Consider the following 6,441-nt stretch of genomic DNA (forward strand, 5'->3'; position numbering starts at 1 on the left):
CAGGGAAAACAAAATTTCAAAGTTTTTTTTTCTATAGTCAACTTGTTTCTTTTAGTTGGCCAAGTTTTCTTTTCCTACTTTGCACTCATGTTTTCTTTTTGTTCAGGGTGCTGTTCTCAAAAGATGACCATTATCTTGTTCTAAATTTTTCAAAGCAACATTGTTTCTCTCTTATGTGTAAATGAAATGAATGAATACGTTTACTGTTCAGTTATTTCAAACTTACAATCATTAAGAACACAAAAATAAAAACCAATATGCTAAGAATAAAATCATCAGTAAGATGTTTAATAGCAACCATTATTACATAGTTTTAAGAAGTGCTAAATACAATGACAATTACTTTAATCACATATGTATTATAAAGAGTCCACTAAAAAAATGTTTTAAGAAAATGTGCTAAGTGCCATTAAAATGCTTGTTTCCTAATTAATGCTTGACTTAACATTGAATAGCACCTCATCGTACCCGAATACCATATTGTCACAAAATATACATGCTGTCCCTTAGACATTCATAGTATTACTTCCTACCCATACTTCAATAATACTATATTGAACTTAAACTAATGGGAAATACTTAATTAGTTCCAGACATTGCAAATCAGGAGATCCTTTATAATTCACTCTTTGCTAGTTTGGACTCTGCAATTTGAATAAACTTAAGAAACTTCCCAGTAAACATCATGGGGGTCATTACAAACCTGGCGGACGGTGTTAAAGGTGGGGTAATACCGCAAACCGGCCGGCTGACAAAAAAAGGGAACCATGACCGTGGCGGAAACCGGCAACATAGACAGCCACTTTAACACTCCGACCGCCCCGGCGGTACAGACAAGCAGCGCGGCGGTCACCGCCAACAGACAGGCGGGAGACAATGTACCGCCCACAGTATCACAACCCGCCAAGCTGCCACCTTTTCCGGGGCGGATTCACCGTGGATAAAAACACAGCGGAAACAGCTTTTGCAATGGGAAAACGCTCACCTTCAACACATCCCACGAGGAAGGAGGACACCATGGAGCCGGAATTACAAATCCTACCTGCCCTTGTCTTCCTGCTCATTTACGAACACCAGCAACGGCGGCGCCGAAGACAACGGTGATTACTGCACCTATGACATAGGGGAGGGGGGGAGGCAAAAGTCACGGACACACACGCAACAACCCCACCCCCACCCTCACCCTCGCACATTACAACACACACACCAATGCATTTCCAAAATCACAGGAACAACCCACAACCCCCCCAGAAGAATGCAAAGACCAAAGGAAATCAGTTCAAAAATTGTAATGTATCAAAATAGAGTTACCAAATATATACAGATATATATACACATTCCAGCTCTTATACATTACGAGAAGTAGTGCAGGTATGCACATATCAATGTCCGTGCACCACTGGGCCAAAAATGCGTGGGCGAGGCCCACATTAGATACCTGTGCACAAATGGAGAGAACACTGCTGGGGCATCAGATAGAAATACAACAGGCACCTCAGGGGGAAGGGAAGGGGGGGGGCACCTCAGCCGGATGACAGTACCACGCCAGATCCACGACAGGGCACCATGCCCACTGTTACATCCTGGGGACTGCAAAGCCACAGTCTCTCAAGTCTCTACAGTGGGTGGGTTGCCCACTGTTCCATCCTGGGGAGTGCAAAGCCACAGTCTTTCAAGTCTCTACAGTGGTTGGGTTGCCCACTGTTACATCCTGGGGAGTGCAAAGCCACAGTCTCTCAAGTCTCTACAGTGGGTGGGTTGCCCACTGTTACATCCTGGGGAGTGCAAAGCCACAGTCTCTCAAGTCTCTACAGTGGGTGGCTTGCCCACTGCCATATCCTGGGGAGTGCAAAGCCACAGTCTCTCAAGTGGATAACAGTCTCCACTGGTTCTGGAGGTGGACTGGTGCCCAGAGTGCTTCATCCTGTTAAGGACAGACGGAGTGGATGCATGTCTCCACTGGTTCTGGAGGGGGAATGGTGCCCAGAGTGCTTCATCCTGTTAAGGGCAGGCGGAGTGGATGCAGGTCTCCACTGGTTCTGGAGGGGAAATGGTGCCCAGAGTGCTTCATCCTGTTAAGGACAGGCAGAGTGGATGCATGTCTCCACTGGTTCTGGAGGGGGAATGGTGCCCAGAGTGCTTCATCCTGTTAAGGACAGACGGAGTGGATGCATGTCTCCACTGGTTCTGGAGGGGGAATGGTGCCCACACTGCATCAGGCTCCCCGTGACGCTTCCTGTTCCGTCACTGTCCCAGCTGTACATGGGATAACGATGCTTGATGTGGCGGTGTTTTCATTCTTCAGTGGTGCTCTGCCCTGTTCAGCGGTCTTCACCATGGCGGTGAGTTCCTTGTTCAGCGGTGCTTTGCCATGGCAGTCTCTGACCTGTTCAGTGGTTCTCTGCCCTGTTCAGCGGTGCTTTGCCACGTTCAGCAGTCTTCACCATGGCGGTGAGTTCCTTGTTCAGCGGTGCTTTGCCATGGCGGTCTCTGACCTGTTCAGCGGTTCTCTGCCCTGTTCAGCGGTGCTTTGCCATGGCGGTGCTCTGCCCTGTTCAGCGGTCTTCACCATGGCAGTGAGTTCCTTGTTCAGCGGTGCTTTGCCATGGCGGTTTCTGACCTGTGCATTGGTGTTTGGCATGACGGTCCCTCATTGCCCAGCGGGGCTGTGGCCCTCCTGGGCAATGACTCCGGCGGTGGTCTCCTGACCAGTGACGATACTCCTGCCCTCCTGGGCACTGACTCTGGGGCGGTGGTCTCCTGACCAGTGACGATACTCCTGCCCTCCTGGGCACTGACTCCGGCGGTGGTCTCCTGACCAGTGACGACGGTGCTGGCGGTGGCGTCCCGGCCGCCGGGGAGGATGGCGCCCTTCTCCGCCGTGCTGCTCTTACCAGACTGCGCAGACTTCTTCTGGCACTTCACCACCTTTGAAGGAGTCATAGCTGACTCTGCAATCCCCCTGGGACCCTTGTGAGCAGTTTTTCCGCCAGGAGTCTTCACCCTGTCCCGTCGGCCACTTTCCAACTTGAGATGCTTTACAGGGGGTGGACTGGCAGTGCTTTGGCTCCATGTCACACTGCCTGCCCTGGTGGCCGGTGCACTCCACACACCTTGAACACGCACCACTGGTACTGGAGTCTTTTTGGCTGAGGCGCTATTACGTGACTTATGAATTGGAGGGGTGGGGGTGGGGGCAAAGAGGTCAACGTTGCTGAGGGAGAGTTTCTGACGTACACTGGGATGGGTAGCTGGAGGGGGTCTGGGAGTGGAGGAAGAGGAGGTGGTTGTAGGAGGTGTCACTTTAGGTGTTTTGGGTGCAGGTGCAGGTACTGGAGGCTGTCGTGAGGTGGATGGATGTTGGGTGTGTGGGTGCCTGCGTTTGTGTACTTTGGGAGGGGGCGTCACAGACACACTGGGAGAAGACACAGGGGACGTGTAAATGGTAGTGGGGGTGATAAGTGCAGGTGAGCGGGGTGTGGTGCTGGGTGTTCTGGTGCGAGTCCTAGTGCCTGTAGATGTACTGCATGCAGGTGAGAGTGTAGACGGGACTGGGAGGGAGGAGGGAGACGACGAGGAGGGGGACACAGTGGAGGCAGTGGATGTTGCTGTGTCTGTATGTGTGTGATGCTTGTGTGAGTGCCTGTGGGATGTGTGGTGCCTATGTTTGCTTGAGCTACTTTTGTGTGTTGAGGTGTATGCATGCTTGTCTGATGGTGTGTTTGGGATAGGCTGGGGTACAGGGGATTGGGTCTGGGTGGAGGAAGTTGGAGGCGGGAGGCTAGACACAGGGACAATGGCTACCATCAGTGCTGAGGCCAGAGATTGCAGGGTTCGATGAAGGGCAGCCTGACCAGAATGAATGCCCTCCAGGAATGCATTACCGTGTTGCAACTCCCTTTCTATACCCTGGATGGCATTCACAATGGTAGACTGCCCAACAGTGAGTGACCTGAGGAGGTCAATGGCCTCCTCACTGAGGGCAGCAGGGGTGACAGGGGCTGAGGTGCCTGGGGCGAAGGTGATGCCCACCCTCCTAGGTGAGCGGGCACGGGGCAAACACTGAGGGGCTGCTGGGAGGGCGGTGCTGGTAGGGGAGGTGGCGGCTGTACCTGTAGAAGTGGTGGGCACAGATGGTGCCGCCACCACAAGGGAGCTCCCATCGCCGGACGAGTCCGTGTCGCTGTTTGGTGATCCGGTGACCGACGTGAAGCTCCCCTCGCCCTCCGTCCCACTGGTGCATTCTGAGTCCGTGGTGTGGCCCTCCATGGCCATGTGGGATGCAGCTCCCTCATGCTCCGGTGCCACTGTACCTCCGCCTGATGATGCTGATGCACAAAAGAACAGGGAGAGCACAAAAGGGGGGGGGGGGGGGGGGGGACGCCAGAAGAAAAAGAGGTTGAGTGCATGGCTTACCGCTACCGTTGGCGGACAATGCAGACACAGCAGCCCCCTGCACTACGCCGCGCTCTAGGCCTCTACAGCTGCAATTCCTGGGATCTGGCCTACATCGCTATGGTGGACATCTGCACTCATGGATGCCACTGGGGCATGTATACCTGTACTTGGCACTCTACTAAGGTGGGGTGGAGTGGCACATGGCATGCATTATGGAGGGGCCTAGCCTACGGAAGTCGCCCTGGCCTAGGGAAACCCACAGCCCTCCTCCCCCACCCAGATCCCTCAACTGCGCGCAAAGTCCCCAGAATGAGGATGTACTCACCCCCTTGTGTCTGCTTTGATGCCCTCAAGCACCCATCCAACTCCGGGTAGGCCACCGCCAGGAACCGGAACATCGGGGGATCATGGTGCGACGGGCACCCCTCCCACGTTGGGAGGCCATCCCCAGCTGAGCCTCCGCTGTCTTCTTGCTCCAGCGGCGAATGTCCTCCCATCTTTTACGGCAGTGGGTGCCCCGTCTCTGGTGGACCCCCAGGGTCCGTACGTCCTTGGCGATGGCACGCCAAATGTCCTTCTTCTGGTGGGCGCTGACCTACATGACATGCACAGGGGAAGAAGAGAAGTCATTACCAACTGCGCCGTCAAAGTGAGTGGCCCACATCCCGGCCCTTGCCATGTGGCACATGCATTCACACTCATTCATGTTCCCTGAACTCTGCCCCCTTCCCTCTTGCAACCAGCCCTCTCCACACAGGCATAGCCCATACAACGTACTCCCTGTGTACTTACCTGTTGGTCTGGAGGACCGTAGAGTAGCGTGTACTGGGGGAGGACCACGTCTACTAGCTTCTCCAACTCCTGAGCAGTGAAGGCAGGGGCCCTTTCCTCAGACGCAGCAGCCATTGTCTCTTCCAGACCGAGGTCACAGCAGCACTTGCAGTGTAGGTCCTCTCCTGTCGAAGATCAGGTATCGAGTGATTGAACAGATAGAAAATGGCGGTCACGTCTGCGGCGGTGACGTCCGCGGCGGTGCGTATCATCACCGCCGGCGCAATTCATCATTGGCTCCTGGGACCCATAGGGTCCAATGTTAACCAATGCAGAATTGCGCCACGGTCTACGACCGCCTACCGCGACGGTGTACAACGCCAGCGCAGTTACCTCACACCCCATTGTCCCAGTTTAGAGGTCAGGCAGCTGCCATTTCAGGGGCCCACGTGGCTTCATTTACTACTGCGTCACACATACCTAGGTCTACACTCGACACACATACAGGAAGATTTTTGTCTTTGGTGTCGTGTTCTGTGTATCTGTGGGTACATACCTGGGATTTTGTTGAGTCTGTGGTCGCTGTTGTCCTTCCTAGGCACCGTCAGCTGGGACATTTGAGAAGATGGCGGAATCCTCCAGTGTACCGACCACTGGTGGACCTGTTGACAATGGAGGAGCGACATTTGATCATCACCTAAAGGTTTGACCGTGCCACTATCCAGGAACTATGTACCTAGTTGGAGCCAGACCTGATGTCACCAATCCGCCATCCCACAGGAATCCCCCCTGACATGCAGGTTCTGTCAGTGCTCCATTTCCTTGCAAGTGGGTCTTTTCAGACAACAGTGGCCATGGCATCAGGGATGCCCCAGCCTATGTTTTCCAACGTGTTGTCCAGAGTGTTGTCTGCCCTGCTGAAACACGTAAGGAGCTACATCGTTTTCCCTCAGGTGGAGGATTTGGCTACTGTTAAAGGTGACTTCTATGCCCTTGGACATATCCCCAACATCATAGGTGCTATTAATGGGACCCATGTAGCTTTGGTCCTCCCCCACAGGAGTGAACAGGTGTACAGGAACAGGAAGAGTTATCATTCGATGAATGTACAGATGGTGTGTTTGGCAGACCAGTACATCTTGTAGGTAAATGCTATGTTCCATGGCTCAGTGCATGACGCCTACATCCTGCGGAATAGCAGCATCCCTTATATGATGGGTCAACTCCAGAGGCACCGTGTGTGGCTATTAGGGGACTCTGGTTACCCCAACC

The sequence above is a fragment of the Pleurodeles waltl genome, chromosome 2_2, assembly GCF_031143425.1.
Source record: "Pleurodeles waltl isolate 20211129_DDA chromosome 2_2, aPleWal1.hap1.20221129, whole genome shotgun sequence".
In the NCBI taxonomy this organism is placed as follows: domain Eukaryota; kingdom Metazoa; phylum Chordata; class Amphibia; order Caudata; family Salamandridae; genus Pleurodeles; species Pleurodeles waltl.